This window comes from Myiozetetes cayanensis, unplaced genomic scaffold (assembly GCF_022539395.1).
Source record: "Myiozetetes cayanensis isolate MyiCay16 unplaced genomic scaffold, myiCay2020 scf17, whole genome shotgun sequence".
Taxonomy (NCBI): domain Eukaryota; kingdom Metazoa; phylum Chordata; class Aves; order Passeriformes; family Tyrannidae; genus Myiozetetes; species Myiozetetes cayanensis.
Window position 1 is genome coordinate 9,205,952 of NW_026087378.1, and position 21,144 is coordinate 9,227,095.

The 21,144-nt window shown below is 40.7% G+C and overlaps 1 protein-coding gene across 2 annotated transcripts in view; it reads right to left on the reverse strand.

The window, feature by feature from the left end:
• SGCD (sarcoglycan delta) overlaps positions 1 to 21,144 on the reverse strand; it is a 314,890-nt gene that overhangs the window by 201,751 nt on the left and 91,995 nt on the right. The window lies entirely within an intron of this gene.

Below are 21,144 nucleotides of genomic sequence, written 5' to 3' on the forward strand. Positions count from 1 at the left end.
CAGCATCACCACGTTTTCTAGCTCACTGTCACTGCTAGGTATGCTCAGTGTTTTCAGGAGATCAGATCTGGGACTGAACACAAATGTGGGGGCCTCACTGCAGACACCCAGGTGAGAAGACAGCAATGGAGACAATCACCAGCAGCAGTGCTGCCCCAGAGAAGCACTGAGAAGTTCAAATGTTCATCCCTAATCTTTGGCATATCAGAAAACAGTCAAAGGAGCATTCTTCCCCCACCCAGATAACACAACCTGTGAATCAAAACCAGGCACAGCAGCACAAAACAGCTGAGGACTGAGGAGAGAGCAGGGTCTGACCACCCCAGGTCAGGTACACCCCGACTATGTGGTTTGTGTCCTTAAACTGAGCTCAGAGATGCCTTCCTAAGATTAACTCAGCAACCATAAACATGCTCTAACTTTGCCTAGGAATGGAAAAAAACACAGGGAAAAAAAAAAAAAATAGAAGAGAAATACAAGACAAAGCCTGTGGCAGCTCAAAATACCACAAAATATCATTACATCTCCACAAAAAATCCTGAACTCATGAACAGGTTACACCTATCTGGAAAACACATTCGCCTTTGGGCTTGCAAGAAGGAAGACTTCAGTAATCAGCACGTGAAAGTGTGCACAGTGAAAGTTACCATCATATAAATCATACCATATAAAATTGCCTTTATATATATGCACAAAAACATACTTTTTTTTTTCTTTTTTTATTTTTTTTACCAAAAATCCACATAGCAAGCATGGTCACACAGATCAGAACAATCAAATATATTTTCTTTATTTACCACTAATTACTTTGCTGGACGCCAGATAAGTGGTTCATGCTACATACACACCCAAAGGCTCTGCAAGTGGAACAGCTTGTGAGACACCCACAACAGGAGTCAGAGTGGCAGGCCCCAGTCCTGCATTTCTTGGTACACACTTGCAGACTTTCTGCCTCTCTTGAACTCAGACATGAAGGGCATAAGTGGGCCTTCACAGTTCCTGTCCCCTTCTGGGCTAACCATGAAAAATCAGACTGCCAACTGAAATGGCTGCTGAATGACTTATGGGTATAGAAATGGCTGATGCTGCAGTAGTTTGATCTGCAGGCAGCAGCAAGACCTAATTCTACTGCTTTTAAGGGATTTTATCTCTGGAGACCACAGCTACAATTACTTTTTCATTTCAACTCGTAAATTGTAACGCAGAATAGTCACGAAGAAAATCAGTACTACATTTTTGTGCATTAACCACAGCATCAGCTGAGTTGAGTAGTAGAAGTACTAGTAATAGGACTAGATCATTCTTGCAAGCTGAGTGCAGGAGCCTGGTCTCAGGTTGGAAAAGACATGGTCTTGGAAGTTTCTATTTAGTATAACTTGTCAATGCTCACTGGAGGCAAATCTCTTTGGTAGGAAGTTGGCAAGTTGCCTTAATACGCTGCTATGAATGCACATAAGAGTTCCTGTACCTTCTTCCTGCACTGCTGGGAGCACCATAAATTCCAGCACAGACAGGAGCACGCACTTCCAGCTCTTGGAGAAGACAAAAACAAAGCTACCCTCTTCCTTTGTGCTGCCAAGCAGTTGCCTGATCCAGACTGAAAGAGCAGAGTGCTACAGACATGCAGTAACGTGAAGGATGAGAAGTAATGGGAGGTGTGGACATGGATGGGAAAACAATTTTAATCATGGCAAAATGCACTATCCCCATCTCTCATGATACAATAGAGAAGGGGTAACATTATTAAAATTAAATTATTGGCCAGGTTTCCAGTGAGCAGTAAAGTGCTGATGCTCCAGCCTGAATGCAACGTGCTTCCTCCACACTGATGGTGTGCATCATATAAATACAGGAGAAGGGAGGCAGGCCAGGGACCATCCTAGTCAGCTACAGAGTAAAGTAAAAGGCCACAAAAAATTAATGCAAGAAAACCCTCATGAACTATAATTTGTGTTGGCTCAGAAAAAAAGAAGGTATGCCAGTTCTGTTACCCAAACTTGTATGATTTTGCAGAAAAAAACCTTCACACTCCATAAGCCACTACTGAATTGGTGGTCATTGTCCAACTGGTTTTCCTCTCACAGTCAAAGAACCTGGAGAACCCTTCACAGAGCTCCTGAGATGCTTCTCAGACCTCCTTGACTTTGGGCATCTCTAGTGAGTAAAAAAGGCCCAGGGTCATGGTTGGCTGATGGAACAGCTCCCCATGCTCAGAGCACCCAGGACCATCTCAGAACTGCAGAGTGAGAACAGGCAGCTTGAAGAGCTTGTGATGCCCCATCCCTGGAAGTGTTCAAGGCCAGGTTGGATGAGGCTTGGAGAAACCTGGTATAGTGAAATGTGCTGGGGGGGGGTTGGAACTACATGATCTTTAAGGTCACTTCCAACTCAAACCAGTCTATGATTCTGCGATTCCTGATAAAAACCCATCCATTTCAGTCTGCAGCTGCTACAGGAGCTGGCACTGTTTTTATCTGAAACAAGTCTGAACTTACAGAAATGCCCCATGTAGGAGAAATTCCACAAGTTTTTTGTGGTGTTTCTAAGTTGTGCTCCACCACTAGTCTTTGATCAGACACATGGAGGGAACTGCTGACAAGCTGCAAATTACTTTCAGTATCCCACTTCAGACTTTTACATTCAGTTAACATAGTTAAGTAGTATCAGATCAGTCTTCCAGCCACAAAAGCTGGCATATGGATGTTCTCATTAATCGGAAAAGGCAGGTAAGATATTTTTCCAGTAAAAAGAGATATTTCCCTTGGAGGAGTCTCAGTCTTTTACGGATGGAAAGCATGAATTATACAAAATAACTATATACTTTTGATGCAACAAACACGATCAAATATTAAATCTGAAGACACCATTTCTATCTTGAGATGTTTCCAGACCACAAATCAATGAAGGCTGGGAGGCTCTCTCACAGGAAGCCTTGCTATACCTTTGTTTTCATACTTGTCTTTAGGCATCAGCTATTAATCACTGTTGGGGTGAGGACAGGAGCCATCTGGACTCTTCTCTGACCCAGCACACTCATCCTTATATTGGTGTGTCACACAGGTTAAGCTGCAGCTTGGACCTTGTGTCTACATATGACAATATTGGTGAGAACATGCAACTTCATCAAGGGCAAAAAGAGCTATCTAGAAGCTAAACAACATATTTGCAAGCAAATATTGCAGTGTAGTAGATATTCAAATTACTATTAGCTTGTCTCATCAAAAATTAATTACAACCTACCTAACTGCAATTGAATAAATTAGTTGGGCACAGAAAAGATTAAATATTTAAAGAGGCTGATGACTTAAAAATAATTGAAACCGTAACTCCTTGCCTAAATATTAAATTTTCTTTTATTTTTACTCCTAGTGTGGCCTTTAAGAAATCAGAATTCCACATGTGTGTGCATCCATGTAGATGTGTATGACACATTCAGATGTCATACATACAGAACCTGTTCATGTATAGTCTCCTAAATTCCCTCTTTCCCTAAAACTAAACTCGGGTAAATATTTTTCAACTAATAGAGAGGAGGTTCACTGGTAGAGCCAGAAGAAAGGCTGTGAAACAGGCAAGGGAAAGCACATTTTTACTGCTAAGTATTTAACAAGGTCACCCGCCTCTGCAAGTGCAGGAAAAAAGATCCCACAGCAGACTGCACACAGCAGGGGATTATACCAATTCATTAGCAGGTATATTTTCTAATTACAGTCTCGGACATGAGTCCCCTTACAGCTGAGAAGGGAACAACTGCTGCTTTTTGCCATATCCTCAGGATCAAGCTTGCTGTTTCCTACTGAGCTCCAGGACAACATGGCTTAGCACAATCCCACCAGAAAAAGCAGGGGTACTCTGTTATCTCAGAGGATGCCCCTGGCTCCTCACAGCCCAGTTCCTGAGGGAAGCCAGCTTCTACATTTTATAGGGTTTGTTCCTCCACTCCAGCCACATCAAGAATGCCGTGGGATCAACAGCTCATCCTGTCAGCTCCATCTCTGGTAAAGATCTCACATTAATTTAGTGTAAAGGTGACACTGGTGAAGGAGGGAATAAAATGAGACTTTGAATCCCTTCTTCCGAAAGGCTAATGGTAAAAAATTGGAAGCAATGCAACTTTGGCACCTTTCCAACTATAACACTTAGAGTGTTGCCCACAGCCGTGTCCCAGACATGCTTCATCATTCACGATGGCTCAGTACAAAACATAAATAAAACAGAAATCTCCAGCACTACTGGCACTCAGCTGTTTCGAGGCTTTTTTTTTTTTTCCCCTTCCCTGCCACCAAAACAAATAGCGAAACAGAACTACAATTCAAATGATAACATCCACAATCAGAAACTTGATGGAGGTTGGTGGTGGGATGGGAAATTAACTCAATCAAAGAATGCAGGCAATAATAAAATAAAGAATACATTGACTGAGATTAATATAATGGAATACTGTGATGTTGCTGAAGATCAGCGCTGATTTTTGTCGTCCAAGTACAAACTAACAGTATCCAGGAAAAAGGAAATAAGCGGTTAATTATGCTTGTTGTAAGAAATATTCCCATCATAATAGTATCAATATTATGTTATGAGGTTCAAGAGTGTAATTAATATATTGCTGGCTTAGAAAATGCTACAACACTGCACAAGTTTTGCTGCTGTTGCACACGGGTAAATACTTTCTGAAAATGAACCCAAGAAGTGCAGTGGAAATAAGCCCAATTTCAAGTAACGTAAGCTGCTTTCTTCAGCAGGCATGTTTTAACCAAAGCTACTTCTCAAGTTCAAAAGCATTAAGTTGCAGGCTACTGTCTAACTCTCCAGCTGCCAAGACTGCATTATACTATTAAGTGTTTTTATTATTATTACTCCTACTACTACAGTCTGGTTAGACTATAAAATAAGATCTCTTGGGCTCCTTAGACTCAGACGTTTACATCTGCCCTTGTACTGAAGCTCTTTCATGAGATTATTGTTTCTTCTGTCAGTTCAATTGAAAGCAATGATGAAGTTACTGCAGTGCATATGTCCTTGTCAAATAATGCTTTCAAAGGGTCGGAAGCACATTTCTGGGGGAGGGGAAAAAAGCAACGCTCAACTCACTTCCCAGATTTAGGAGAGCGTGAATAGCAAACAGCTTGCACTTAACCGGTCAGATCATCAAAATAATCAAGTAAAGAAATGAACCCATTTCTCCCAACAAGAGTTGACAGGTTTGTACCAGAGGCAGCTGTGTGATACAACCTTTGCTGATAGAGCAGTAACTAACTGGATTTCCTCTTACTCGAACTCAAAATGGGAATCTAACTAGAAAACAATCCCATCGCTCATCTTAGTACCACAGTTAGGCTACAAGCCTTACTTTCACACTGAGTGGGGAGTAACTGGCTCTGTCAGGTTTCCTCTCTGCAAATTTGAACCGTGTTCCTCCAGCCCCAAGTGCACTGCATCAGCACTAACTTATTTCCCAGCTCACTAAAAAGCTTCGTTTCCAAATTTAGGATGGCAGAGTGGTAAGGCAAAATCAGTGCCTTTCTTTTCCCTTGTTTCTTTATCCCCTTTTCACCGAGTCAGGGTCAGAGGTCGAACGTGCCATGAAAACCCCAGCACAAGGGAAACAAAATTTATCACTATGTGTAACAATGCATAATATGTTATACTAACTAGTGAAAAAAAAACATTTTTTGAGCCATCCCAAGATAAACTACCCACGCAAAACAAGTGCACTTAGACTACCCTAGGATATATTTTCTATATTTCTATAATTCAGGTACATTCCAGGATGAAGAACACTGTTTATCATTAGAAGGTTCAAATACTTTGGATCTCTTTACCACAGGTACAGAAATGGATCCTATTACAGGATCAGGACATTAGAGCATAAGCTTTCTATACACTGTACTTCTCTTTCTCTGTATCACAGGTATTACCTTGACCACTATTAACTTTAATCTCATTTGAACTCAGTGCATATGTATTCTGTCACCCAAAACTGACTTCTCTGCATCTTCTTCAGACAGGCATTCATCTTCCTTTTGCCCTTTTTTTAATAAAAAATTTTAACTTTTTGTTTGTTTGTTTTGGTTCACTCTCTCTTTTGAACACTTCACATAAAACTTCCCAGAGTTTCTGGCACTGGCTGCACTCTACTCTCACTGGAATCAGTGAGCTTTATGACTGGCCTGCATTAGGACAGGTCAAAATGCCTTTCCCTGTTCAGAGATACTCTGCTTCGTGTTACTGCTACTTGTAAGTTACTTTCTGTTGGAAAATTAATAACTAAATGCATATACACCTCCATCTATTGTTAAATGTCATTGTTAAGCAAACCTTTTATCCTTTGCTTAAGTTACTTATCTCTAAAGTTATTTAACTATGTACTGTTATTGTTTATCTTCGTGGGATAAGCTGGTATACCCAATGCTAGAGAAAATAGAAGTATATTGGATTCTATGGCACCTGGAGGACACACAGCTGTCAGTCAGTTGTCAAGCCAGAATCTTAGCAGGGTTTTCCATTAAAAATTCAGATTATTATTTTCAAACATTTGATTTTTAAAGCCATATATAGCTTCAACCTCTGTTGCACTTCCTGAGAGTCTAAACCATTATTCTCCTATGATGCTTTAACCCAACTTTAGTTGTATTAGGAAAAACAATTGAGTTTAGTAATTTTGCAAGCTTCAAAAAGTTGGGATAAATTATATATAATGTGCTGTCACTCTGGAATTCACACCCACATCTCTAGTTTTACACTCTTACAACCCAGGGGAAAGGTAGGAGTCAACAAATCCTGTGAATGACACAGAAAGGCACCTTCTCAGTGCAGACACCTGATACATTATCCCAGAAAGTATATCAAATTCAATGACACTTGAAAAACACCAACTCCTGAAATGTCATTTTTCCTACATGGATCATATATTTGAAGAAAAATAAACTGAACTTGAGCTGGTAACCAGCATAAAAGTCTAGTAAAACTCTAGAGCATTTAAGTGTTCTAATTTCAGTCAGCAGTACACAAAGGACAGAGCAGGAGGACACAGAAGAGATCATGCTGGGACCTGGCATAGCATCAGGGAGGAGCTTTCTAGAAGTCTCAGGAGTTTGGAGGAAGCTGAAGCAAGTTAAAAAGGACCACAATGAAAGAGGAGCCTTTGCAAGCCCCAGAAGTTGGCCTTCTGGTCCACAGCCACAGCCTGTGCCATCAGGTGGTTGGATCCCCACTCTCCCACTCACAGTTCATTATGGCAGCAAGTAATTGTGTTCAATTAAAATCTCTCTGGAAACATGAGCCCATAAATACCGTGCATGAAAGTTTAGGGTGCTTTCACTCTTTCTAAAGTCCTTCTGAAACCCCAAATAATATCTTTGTCAAAACCATACTGCAGTTCTGCATGTATTTAGCCAATTAGCACAAATTCAGCTCAAATGTGGTTTTTTGTTTTGTTTTTTTAACCACTAAAGCTTAAACAATTGGATAGTCAAAAAAGAGCTTATAGCTATCTATCTGCATAGCACTGCAAAGAGTTTGAACACCACTAAAATAAAATTCATTGACTTGAATTTATTTCTGGTGTAACTTCACTGACTTCAGCGGGCTTTTACCAGGGATAAATTTGCCCACGGGGTCTGGGGACATGAAAGGACTGTGAAATCACAGTTTGTAGAAATGTCAATGAGCAGGTTTGGATGTGGGCAAGCCCGTGCATTGAGGAACTCTTCTCATTACAAATCTGTAAACCTTTGGTAGATTGCAAAATGCTGCTCTTAGAAACATTTTGAAGAGCTATAAATAGACCGCTCAGCCCACAATAAATTATAATCAGAGAGGCTGCAGGACTAGAAACGTCTACACTTCTGGGTTTTCAATAGGAGCTTTCAGGACTTCTCTGACCAGACCCAAATTTGCAGACTTCAACTTTCTATCTGTGTGACTGTACACGACCATTAGAGTCACTTCTTCTGGGTTCTTCCCATTTCTAATAAAGAGCGGTCTTTTTAAGAGTCACAGACTGACAAACTGAAATGCTCTTGTGAAATTCCCAGTTAAAAAATAATAGAGAAAGGCCCAAGTTCATATAGCCTGGTGTCCCTGACGCTTCTGAGCTTCAGAAGTCATATGGTTTCAGACAGCCCTTCACTGTCTCTCACAAACAAATTCAGAAATTTTGATGCAACCTCCTGAACTCTTGAGCCAACCTAAAGTTACAGCCCCATGCTCTGCTCTTCAGGAACAGCTACTGAAAGGGCTGAATTTCACCAGCTCTGACCTGCATTCAGAGTGCAAACAGTTATATATTTCCACTCAGTCATCTGTTTTTATGAGGAAAAGCATTACTGCTCTGATTGCTTACTAAGCTTCAAGGTTGACATGGGAGGATGGCGTATGCCCATCACAAAGAATATGAAACAATAAGTATAGAAAGAAAGCGGATGATCAAATTCTCAGCCTGTCTAAGTCAGACTGGAGTCTACAAAAGTTAATGACTACAGAGTAATTTTTACCTTTTCAGATCCATACTGTGCATTGTGGTTATCTAATCAATACAACAAAGAGATGTCACTTCCATTTTACAGTGGCCACTACAATTATACACAGGCAATTACTGCAGTGTCAGAGACTGATGCTTTCCCCTTCCTATTTCACTGTGGAAGGACAATAAAAAGTAGTTAAAGTATATATTAATGGTTGTTCAAATAATATACTTGATTACATCCAATGCAGAATATTTTCCTTCATGTTTTTGTAATTAATCTGACCATGAAAAACAAATTTATGCCCACAGTTTGTATCATTTTAAACTCAACTCATTTGATGTGGAAAACCTACAGTTTAATTGCTTGATTTAGATTTGGTTGGTTAAATGAGTACTGAAACATTACTATTTTAATTATGTTAATTTATAACTGAAAAGCTAAATTTACAAAGGCAATAACATTAATTATTTACTTGCCCATTAAAGCCGAGTATTTATTACCAGGGTAATTGGCTTCGTAAGTCTGCCAAAAAATTAAAAACGAGTTTATGAACTGATTTATACAGGAGTGATACTGAAGTATCTCCCAGCAGGTTGTGCGTGTTTAATGGACTGCTCTGATATACAACTACATTTCTTTCATTTATAGTCTGTTACATATAGTACTTTCAAAAGATTTTATTTTTTCCTCTATAAATATGCCAGTTGTGACTCAGACTAAGTTCCTTTACTGTTCTGCACCCAAAATCCTTTAAGCAGAATGATGAACTTTCACTGGTCTTTAATTATTTATGAAGATTGCATCTTGCCTGGTCATCTAAACTCTCCCTGAATGTAGGATTGCACTGGGTTAAATCAACTGAAAGGGAAACAGTCACTCAAAATAATCCAGCTCACAGCCAGAACAGCAGAGCTGTTATGAAAGACATATTAGTGAGGAGTCTCCACCCTCACTAAGATTTTAGCTTCATTTCCATATGCAAGATAACAAATATATTCAATGTTTATTTATGTATGCATCCTCAAAGTAATACAATTAAGTTACTAATGCTTACAGAACAATTTGTGTATTACCTTGATGTATGATGAAAGGCTAATTTTCATTGCTGTCTAGACACAAATTCTAATTCCATTTGGCAATGTCTTTCAACCCCAGCACCAAGCAGATACCATCCTTTCCTGCCTATGTTCCTTAAATAGGTGACTTTCCCAGCAGGGGACAGGATTGCTAAAAAGCTGCAGCAACATGTCCATCAGCAGGAGACAGGAAGGACTGCTGTCACCTTCAGTTTTCCTCAGGCTTGGGTCTAAGTCCTCTTTGACAGAGGTCTCCTACTAACTGGCCTGCAGAGTGCACAAAATAATCCAAATAAAAGAGCCAGCCCTGAGACAGAGCTCATGGAGACAGTAACTAGGATGTTCAATATTCATTTACGTGGGTGTCCTCAAAACAGGATGGTTAGGTCCAGATTACAGTCTAAACTTCCAATCATGCTGTAATAATACTGCAAAGGAAGGACAGAGGCATCCATGAGAAAGAGGCAGTAGGTCAGTGGATTTGGCATCTCATTTTATGTGAGAAGGAATGGGTTAAACCACAGTTTAAAACTTTGCTGTCCTTAATTTTTTTCCTGCAACTCCTCTGCTGCAGTCTGCAGCCCAGCAACGTGGAAGGTGTGAACCTCTGCCTTGGGGGAAAAAAATCATCTGGCTTTAAATATCAACATCTCAGAAGATGAGATGCACAAGGTTGCACTCCACGCAGTTGTTTTAGTTATTATTGCTGTTGTTGCTGATATTATTATTATTATTATTATTATTATTATATTGATGAAGAGTAAGAGGGAAAAAACCCAAATCTCAAAACTTCTAGCTCAAAACCTGGGGTTTCTTTGTCCATGTTCAGATCCCATCACAATACAACAGACTTTGCCTTTTCTAAAATTATGCAGGACACTGATCCTTTTGCCAACGGAGCAGACACGCCAGCATCTCTCAGTGCCAATTTTCTCTAAATGCAAAACAAACACAGCTCAGTGTGGGTACAAGACACAGAAGTGGCAAGAGCCAGAAGAATTTACTAACACCCACACCCAACCTGTGACGGTGAAGACAGATTTTCCGAGTTTAATTCAATGCCCCCAGAACAACAAGGGCTCATTTTTCACATGAGATTGTTAAATCAAGTTGAAGCTGGAGCTATTCCACACACACATCCAAAACATCACAGGGGCTGCACGGCAGGTTGCTGCAGGTTGGACCTGAAGGCTCTTACCTCTGGCTCCATGTGCAGACTTAAACAGGGGCACCTTGCACAGAGTGCAAGGCTCCCCATTAATTTTTGGATCTAAATTAGAATTGGAGTTTGCCCTGCTGCCAGCTCTGCCCAGGGCTGCAACCAATTTACACACACTAAACAGTCATGGAAGGAACCACATCCCATGCTTTGGGTCATCATGCATCCAGGAGTTTGGTGCAACTCACTTCTCCGTGGGCTGTCCCTGCCACCCTGAGCACATCAGAAAGGGATCTGTATACAGTGACATTCACTGAGATACAATGACACCACTTTTAGGGCTTTGTCTCAGAAATACCTGACTTCCCTAAATTAAATCTGCAGCTTCTTTCTTTCAACAAAGCACAGCCCAATGAGATAATAGCAAAGATTCGCTAAGCAGGGCAGAGGAGGAAGTTTTTTTAACTTTAAAAATTTGTTACTTAGTCCAAAGGTCAAACCGCCAGAAATATTAATTATCCAGAAAACTATTATGAGTTCAAGTCTATATAAAACTCATTTATTTGTACAGTGCTTCACTGAAATTTAAAATTTTTAAGAACTTTATTAACTCTAGTGTATGAAATATTTAAAACTAAAACCTGAGTCTTTTTATTTAAAAAGCTACAGAATAAGCTAATTTGAACTCCAGAAGTTTTGTGCTGTCCAATTTTGGTTTCAGCCCAGTGTATGCTGAACCTGGCCTCTCCCTTGCTATTATCAAGGTATTTATGGTTTGGCACCAACCAGTGCCAACACATCAGACTGCAAATTCCAGATCAGGTCTGGCACGAAGCAGCAAACCTCACAGATAAAGACCTGGTATGAGGCAGGGGTGGTAAACAAGGATAATACTGTATGACAGACAACTAGCAGGAGAGAGGAAGGCAAACAGAAGATAATTGTCAAGCATGTGGTATTTTTAGCAACAATCAACCAAAATGCCTTAGACATCAATTTCAAGCCACTTAATCCTCTTAATGACATGCTATGGCATTTGTTTGTGATTAGGGTTTCACTTTGTTTTCTATAGAAGATTCCCCTCAGACTCTCACATTCAATGTGCTTCATAAATAGTTCTGCCAGTACGCTGAGTATTAGGTTAGAGTTTAGTTATCACAGTGCTAAATTATTCCAGCTGGGTCATTATTAGTTCTCCTAATTTTACTGTCATTCACTATGATTACAACAATGCAGCACCCTATGGATACAGTTATTACAGAGCACAAATCCAACGCTTGCCTAAACTGCTGGAATGCCTACTCTGTAATCTTTATGCAAAAGCCTGAGGAGTGTTTAGAAAGAATTATCTTTAAGAAAACTTTTTAAAGGTTAACCTCTACCTTCCCACCCTCCACCCACCCATCACACTTCTGCATGATGTTAGATAAGGTTTCCATATGTGATACTCCACTGCAGTACAGGCTGTTGCCCACGGCAAAGCTCTTTCATAGTAAATACACTGGGGAAAGCAACGGTGGAGAGAGAGCAAAGAGGAGTACACTGCCACATACACATTTTTCATTCAGAGGAAGCATTTACAAAAATAGGCATTTAAAAATATCCTAATGTATATTCCCCACCCCCTTCAGAGAAGTTATGCACTGCATATATCTTTTCCTAACACAAGCATATGCTTGATTGGGTCTCCATTCAGCAAAGCAATTCATTCAGGGAAGAGCTTTTAGCACCTGTAAAACCTGTCAGAAAAAGTTTAGCAGATGCTTCACTGTTTTTCTAAATCAGGACCGTAACTGGATTTACCAGTGCATAAAGCCCTCCACATCATATAGATTCTGAAATTTTAGTTCTGTTATCAAGGCAACTCTCTCCCTGCTTGCACACCTTTGAGTCTGGCAGCAAGAAGTCATAACTCAGTTTTAAGCATCTGCTCTGAAATAGTTCCCAGTGTGCCAGTACTGTCTGTCAGATCTTCCCATGTTACCTCTCTTCAGTAAAGCTGCAGCATTTTCTCAGCACAACAGACCCCAGACTAACATTAGTGGTACTAGTCCTGGGTTTGTTGCTTCCCTCCAGTGTTGTCTGCATCGTGTGGGAACACCAGGTCACTGCAGCTTCTGCTCGACACGCCCCAGTTCAGGGTCCACAGCAACATCCCCTGAGCTCTCCTGAATCAGTGGTCCCTATACAGCAATTCTCTACATGCAATTGGGTTTGATTTTTAATGACTGGGGCTCATCCACACTTGGGAAATGTACTTTCTGATCCCTCATTCAAACAACTAATCAAAATTATTAATTATTTCCCACACGCCATGGCTAAAATGTCCAATAACATTTGAGTTAAATACTAATAAATTGCTCTTAGATTTCATTAAAGCCAGGTGTATAGCCAGTGCTAGTTTTTGGGCAGTGAAATCCTTGCTACCTGGGAATATGCAGGTCTGCTAAAAGAGATCTACTGATCAAAGATTTTGACAGCCACAAGTCTGAGCTCAGCTTTCTCTCAGATATGAGAACATGGTGCTTACACAAGCATCAGACTCCTGGCTCCAAAGCGCTTCTGTTTTCCTCCTCTCTTCTGTATTAGTCAAACAAACAGAAAAGGAAATCAGGTTAGTTTGAGCTTAAAGCATGTCAATTATTATGTGCTGCTCAGAGGTATGTGCTCAGAGGTCAGTTCAATAATTTGCTCTGTATCTTTCTGGGTAATAAAAACCTCTGTTTCCCTTGTAGTGTCCTCCTGGATGACAGCTACTATGTTTGCCTTATTCTGGAATTCTGACAATTGCCCTATTCTCCATAAGCTTCTGAGAGTTGTAAATAATTTGGTGGGTACATTTTATAAGGCCACATTGACCCAAATATATCACACTTACCTAAATACTCCTTATCTTGTTCTTGCTTTTGCTCGTAACCCCTTGTTAAAGGGAATGCTGTTACTGATCTGACACAGTTATTAACCTTTCTGTGAAGAGCAGCACAAAATAATGGCATTTGGTATTTCTGTCTTTCTGTCTAGTCCATTTATTTGCTTCCCTTTCTTCCTGATGGACTTTTCCCTTCCTCTTACTTCCAGTGCTTTTGTAAGTAATTTCAAAACCCTTTTTAGCTCTGACTTTGCCTCTAGGTCCTTCTGATTTTAGCCTGTGTACCTGCACAACTGGTGGTGTTCTTGGCCACACATCTTTGCTTTGTCAGGTTTGTACCACTACAGATTACTGAAAAGCTCCTAGTCCTGTCCTGGCAGTGGGAAGCATGGGCACAGAGGATAAAGAATTAATCAGAGGTCTTGTTTCTTTGCTGTGCTACTGCCCCGAAATTATCTGCACAGTACCCTGTGCCCAAACCCAACCTGCTCAGATACTTTAAAAAGAAGATACATGTTATATCCTGTACTTCTGGCCATCAGTGTATCTGTGTCCTAAGTTGACTCTCTATAGCCCACTGATCAGCACAAATTATTTTCCTTACCAAGAGCAACACCCTTGCAAAAATGTCCCACAACCAATTCCAATCAAAATTTCAGCTGCCCTCTACTTACCCCATCTTCACAGTTTCTCTCTTGAATATTCTGGTGGCATCATGTTTCCTTCAATACCTTTTGGATTCTGTACACCTTGGTCACGACCCCTCTTAATCTCTTCTATTCTAATGAATATAAACATAATTTTCTTAACCTCACCTCCTGTTTTATAACCCCTGAGGCCCTTTATCATCCTTGTCAAGACTGTATTCATAATTAGGGTATCTAAAAAAATCAAAAGGAAGAAAGTGCTTACTTAACACAAATAGTTACATGAATAACCAACATCTCCTCCCCCCAGATTTACCCTTCCCATCCCAACCCAGCTCTCAGTGTCGGAGGGCAAGTGGTTGATGATTTCTGCACATCAGGTGGTGTAGCCAGGACAGGTTTTGTCACTGCAGGGTGCACCACTCCCCCTGAGGGCATTCTGAAATATCACCTTTCTGCTAACTCATTGCAGCCACACACACAAGACACATGCACTGATATTTTCCACAGACAACTGAAAATTCACACTTGCCCATGTCATGTATCAGACAAACTGCCCTCCATCTGTGCACACAGGCAGCAGACTGTTCCCTGCAGGTACACACAGGTACACGTGCACACAGATGTAGGGGCACGTTTAATATTGCTGTTACCAAGAGAACACAGACTGTGACCATTTTTAATACAAGAATTACAGATGAAGAGAACACACTGACTGGCCTCAGAGCTCGCTGTAGCCAGTATTCCTTAGTTGTATAGATCCTTGAATACTCCACTGACAGGCAGCATAGAAGTCTCAAAGGGATGCAAGTAAAACTACAAAAATGCCCAGGGCCCAGAAGTGAAACACCTTAAAGAGGATATCACCGTGTCCTTATGAATTATGCTATATGATATTTAGAATTTGTAATTTGCCACAGCAGATCACAAGTGCTCTGTTTAGACCATAAACTCGATTCAGAGAGTAGCAAAAGCAGATGCTTCAGGGAAGGGTTTGACAAACCTTTGCAAACAGTTGCACAACTATTGAACCATCTGGGGTATTTTCTTCCTCATCTTGATCCACTAGATAACCTGAAAAGGAAGAATTTCTCTACCTCTCTCAAGCATCTCCCTTTCAGTCCTTACTATTGCATGTTGAATGGTCTCAGTGCTGTGAAATCAGGTCCAACCCTTTGGACTTCAGCTCTTGAGTTTTTGTCCCTAATGGCACCTTGTCACAGTTTGTCCTCCAGCCTTGGCAACTCCACAGCTCCCCCCACACCCACAAAATATCACAGGATCATGACCAGTGTGCTGCTCTTCTAAAAGGTTCCTTGCAAAACCACACTCACACATTAGTGAATCACCGCCAATCTGTTTTTGCATAAGCAAATTTAAGGTGTTTCATTATGGAAATGTATGCCAAAACATCTTCCCACAGAGCCTCATCCTGTCACGGTGTGACGCAGTTACGTGGGGTCGACACTGCAGTGTGTTTTACAGAACATAAGGCTGCAACCTGTTTGTAAGGGGGTAACAATCTATGCAGGCATAAAAGGTGAAAATGCATTTATTTGTCCTTGGCATGCTTTGTAATTATGTATCTGCTACTCAGCAGGTACAGCCAGTAGTAACAACCTGCAGAAGGAAATGGCACTAAAACTGCAGCCCACACCAAACTTACGACTCTATTTTTCTTTGCCATTATTAGCTATCAGATGGTTACTATGAAACATTATCTGCATATTTTATCATGCCTACATTTATGCTACAGGAGAAAATCAGCAGCTGAAAATAGCTTTGCACTCCACCAAGAAATCTCACTGCCTTTACAAGATCTTAAGTTGGTAGTCCTTTATCAGCATCTTATTTATCGAGGCAATTCCCGTGGTGCTGGGCTCCATCATTACTAAGGGTGGGAGACATGTACTGCTGTTAATGGTACTGGCCTTTGCAAAGAAAACACAGCTCCAGCTTTGAAGAGCGAGGGTACTCAGCTGCTTGACTGGGTTAGGGCTGCAGGATGCAACAAACCTTTACAATGCTGCTATTTAGTGCCAAAATATGCTTTGATATATTAACAGAATTACCCCGTAACATTTGCTTTGTGCATTTCTCTGTTTTATTTGATTTTCAAAAAGGGTTTTTAAGTCACCTCAGAAAAGGAACAACTTGCTCTTTCCCTCCTACCAACTAACTGCAAATTTTGATTTTAAATCAACTCTTCGTGAACAAGTTTGAGCAGCTGCCACATACGTACTTCTCAGTGCAATACTCTGGATGAGATTTTCATATTGGTAGGAGCTTAAACTAATGAAGAAGTTTATATTTCTTCACTAGGTCCATGTTTGTTTGCAAGTTATAGAGTTCTGCTGGTAATTTTACTCTCCTCCTGTAGATGCAAAGTGCAGGAGCTCATACCTAATCCTCATCTACTGTCTAGGCAACAGTGGTGATAGAGTTCAGACTACAGAAGACTATTACTAAGCTAGAGCACGTCCATCATGTTCTGGCCTTTAAACTAAGCAAATAATTCCATAATCTGTCCTCTAACCCTTGAGCCACAAATAATAGGTGGGGGGAAAAAAGCAGTTCACAGAGTTCCTGGCTGAAACATGGCAAACACTGAATAAAGATCAACATGTGCCCTAATTCTTGCCTTTAGAATATAACTGGTTAGGGAAAGTCTACATGCAGGTGTAACTGGGCAATTAAATAATGACAAAGACTATGAATGTTATTAAAAGTCCGGTTGATGAAAGAGAACTGCAAAGTACAGGTCTGTGAAAAGAAAAACACACACAAAGAAAGGGTAAGAGCTTTTTTTAGACTTGGCTGTTGGTTAAAAAAAGAAAAAGAGAAAAATATGTTATTACTTCTTACTGACAAAGGTGGTGGTTTGACAGCCCTGAAGAGAGATTTATTTATTCAAAGTAATGCTGGCAGCAATGGCACATTTCTTCCAGTGTGCCCAACCCTGTATCTATTTTCAGTTCCATCAGTAAGCTAAAGGTTAAAGCTATTTATTTAAACCCACACCCACATGCCATTTAAATTGACCCAAATTATTGTCTGAGTTGTAACCTCTCTGTATTAAAGTCCCCTTAGGGGTTGCTTCTTCATTTCAGGCTCAAAAATTCCTCCCTCGCAGGATAAAAGTGGGTAAGGAGTAACTCCAAATAGAAATGGAGAAGGAAATGGGGAGGACGAGTTCAACTTCAAAGAATGCCTCTTGGTGTTGTGGACACTGCAGAAAACTTCAGTTTTATTAGATAATTAACTAGAGAGGTTAGCTCCAGTCTCAGTACATGCTGATGATAAAAGATACCACTGTCATTCTTGTTTTAAGGATTTCTTAAAAAAATTATTAAAAGAAGAAAAATAAAAGAAAAAATACGATATATATTCTGCCTGCCCTCGTGATGCAACTGGAATGAAGTCCATCAAAAGATATCAAAATTAAAAGGGAAAGGTGGTCCCACACAGTCAGCACACAGTGGGAACAATCCTCTGCAACACTCCTACCTGTGCCAGAGGACCAGGAGGACCAAGGAGGAACGGGAGCCTCTTGCAGTCATGCACCAGTTAACACGAGCAAAGAGCCATCCCAGGAGTGAAATTACTCTCTAGGCTGATAAAAGGCAAAGGGAAAGCAGCATCTGGCCTACAGTATTTAGCCTTTTCTACACAGTTTAATGCTGTGTGAAGCATGGTAAAGGCAAAGCTTCCTCAGTCCCGGGAAGACAGCTGGCGATGAAACGCAGCAGGGACACCATATGATGGAAGGCTCCTAACTACAAAATCTCTGTCTTGCCTGTCAGAGCAACTGCACAGTAGTACAGGATAGCTGTACTAGTTGGGGAAAAAATCAAGCATAGATAAGATTCAAAATCCATCTCCAGATGCAAGCTTTCCCTACCTTTGAATACAGCTGGCTCCTGGAGCTAGCTCCAGCCAAAAACATGTGGTTCAGCAAGGGCAAGATATTCCCAAAGCTCAGGGCTTGTCCAGCTTTGGTTTCTGATGGTGAGCCAGCTTTACAAAGAGATATGCAGTGGAGAATTTCTGCACTGACGCATCACAGACACCCAATTCCATCAGCATGAGTGATAATCCCTGGACACCAAGATTCGCTCACTCCAAGACAAAGCACAAGAGTAGGGGGGGAAAAAACAGTAACCCAAGAGGTTTGAATTTCATTTGATGTTATTTAGACACATAAGTGGAAAAGAAGGACTTTCTCTTTCAACCTATATAGAGTACCTCATTATATACTGATACTGTTAATTGCTATTCAAGTGCCCAGAGGCAAAGACACAGTGCAGTTCTAACAAGCTGGAAAGTATTGTTAAATACATCAGTATTACAGAACCACAGAATCCCAGAATGGTTTGAGTTGCAAAGGACCGACCTTAAAGATCAGTGAGTTCCAAGCCCCCTTCTATGGGCAGGGACACCTTTCACTAGACCAGGTTGCTCCAAGCCCTGTCCAACCTGGCCTTGGGTACTTCCAGGGATGGGGCAGCCACAGCTTCTCTGGGCAACCTGTGCCAGGGCCTCACCACCCTCACAGTAAAGATGAAAATCAGTAAAATAATACAGAGCAAGGTAAATGCCACCAACACCATGAAAGCAAACCTGGAGAGAGCCAAGGGAGGAGACTCCATGCTGATGGACAGACTGGCACTGGTATCCACTAAAGGTGATTTAATGTGCTACACTTCAGTCTCCACTGTGACTACACAAACCCTCCGAGTCCCCAGACAGCAGCACCTCACTGAGATCATTGCAGTGACAGGAAAGGCCACATGTCAGTGAACTTCTAAAACTGGGCTTTCCCTCCTCCTCTCTTCTTTGGTGACTAAAGCTTTATTATATTAGTGCATTGGCACCATCGTAATTATAAGGGCACATTGTCTGCTAGGAAGGAACTGAGCAGGGATATTTTCAGCTGCACTGCCACCATGTTTCTGCACTGCCATGAGTGGAAAAAAGCACTGAAAGAGCTGACTGAGCTTGTCAGTAAATATAATTAAGCTCCTGCTAAACCATGCGACTTTTGCTAAATCTGATGCACAAACAACAAATCTGGTTTATCAGCATTATGCTGAGTAAGAAAGCGATAAAGAATTAGATTTTTACAATTCAGTACGAGGCAACCACAGCCCTGCAGAATCTGCATCATCCGGACTGTGCGCGGGTGGCAGAGTTGCATACTTAATGTTTGAGACAACAGTAGGTGGATATTTAAAGCTATTGCTCAAAGGGCTTAAATAATGAGTTGTAAATTAATTCATTACCATTTGTTGTATAGCTGATGAAAAACAAGTCAGATCTCATATGCTGCACAAGTTTTGGTGAAATCTGACAGGTGAAGATTTTGGCTAAGAAGTAGAAGCACCTCATGCTAAAGTCTTAATTTGTGACCATGCTTCAAATCCAACAAGCATTTGTTTCCCAGAAGAGTCAAGTTTTCAAGAACTGGGGGTAGATTTGACTAATCTTGGGTAAAGTTTCAAAAAGTTAGCAAGTATGTGCCTAGAGGAGAGCCTGTCAAAACCTTCTGGAGTCAGGAGATCCTTAATTATGTTGAAGCATCATAAGATCCAAACAGCTCAAACTCAAACCAAGTGAAAAAAAACAGTGCTGCTGTTTCAGAAAGAATAAAGAGGAACTGTTAAAAAAAAAGTAACATAATGGACTAGTAAACACAAAAGTCAGTCAAAACAGTATATATACTTTCATTTTGAAGAATAAAAATGGTCACAGAAATTATCAAATAGTAAAACAAAACTGATAAGCATTAACTCTCCACAAAATTAAATTACAGTAAAAAAAAAAAAAAAAGCCGGAGCAGTGAGCCCTGGTAAGAAAAAACTACTGGATTAACATATCAAAGGAAGGAGATAGGAGAGTAATCCAGAGGGTAACACAAAAGAAAAGTTTAAGAGACACCTTGGGATAAGTTTTCTTTGAAGTACTGCACTTCCTAAAATAATAGGAGGGTTATCTAAACACGCCCATCATGCAACACAATTATTGTACTACACTTTTACTTACAGAAAATTTATTGCCTAAGTAGAGCGTAAGTGCTCCTGTGGAACAGGACTAATTAAGAAGTTTTCATTACATATGGAATTAGCATCAGGGACACAGAAGCCAAGTCTGTATTTCAGATCCTGGGAGTGCATCCTGGGCACACAGGATCCTCCAAAGCAGAGCAGCCTGGCAGTGACTGAACTCTTTACAGCCAGTGTATTTCATTAAGCTAAAAATGATGTCATTATCCTGTATCTCACCTCCTTCCCACCCATCTTCCACCTCCACAGACTGTGCTGGCCTCTGACATCAGATGCAACAGCTGCAAGTTCACCAACAACCGTCACATCACATGCAACTGGCAGTGTTTCATTTTCCATTTATTCTGGAACAAAAAGTCTTACAACCCATTAAAACAGCATAAACCAACACAGAATGTGAAGACAATTAATCAACCACCACATTGCAGCAGATGCTGCAGGGGCAAGTCCTTCGTGGAGACATCCCATTTGTCTGCCACAGAGAAGAACTCGACTTCTTTAGTGATTGAAAACACCTAGTTTTCAAGGAATAATTTATTTGTTGGGAAGACTAAAAGTGGCATCCCCTGCAGAGATGTCCAGTTTCTACGGAGCAAGAGACTACTCGTGGCTGTGCAAGACCCTACCAAAGGGGCTCCTTTGTTGCTTTTCTGAGTTGCTGGAAATGTAGGGATTGTACAGTTGACAAGGAAACAAAGCAAGGGTGTATTGCCTGAGGAACTCCTTGGGCAAGGCCTTTGGGAAGGATAATCCTGCTTCCTTTCTTAAGACCATCCATGTCTTACCACAGTGAGTTATGACTTTGGCACGTGCTTTTATTTTTGGAGATTTAAGATCTAGAAATACTTTATCCTATGTAATTG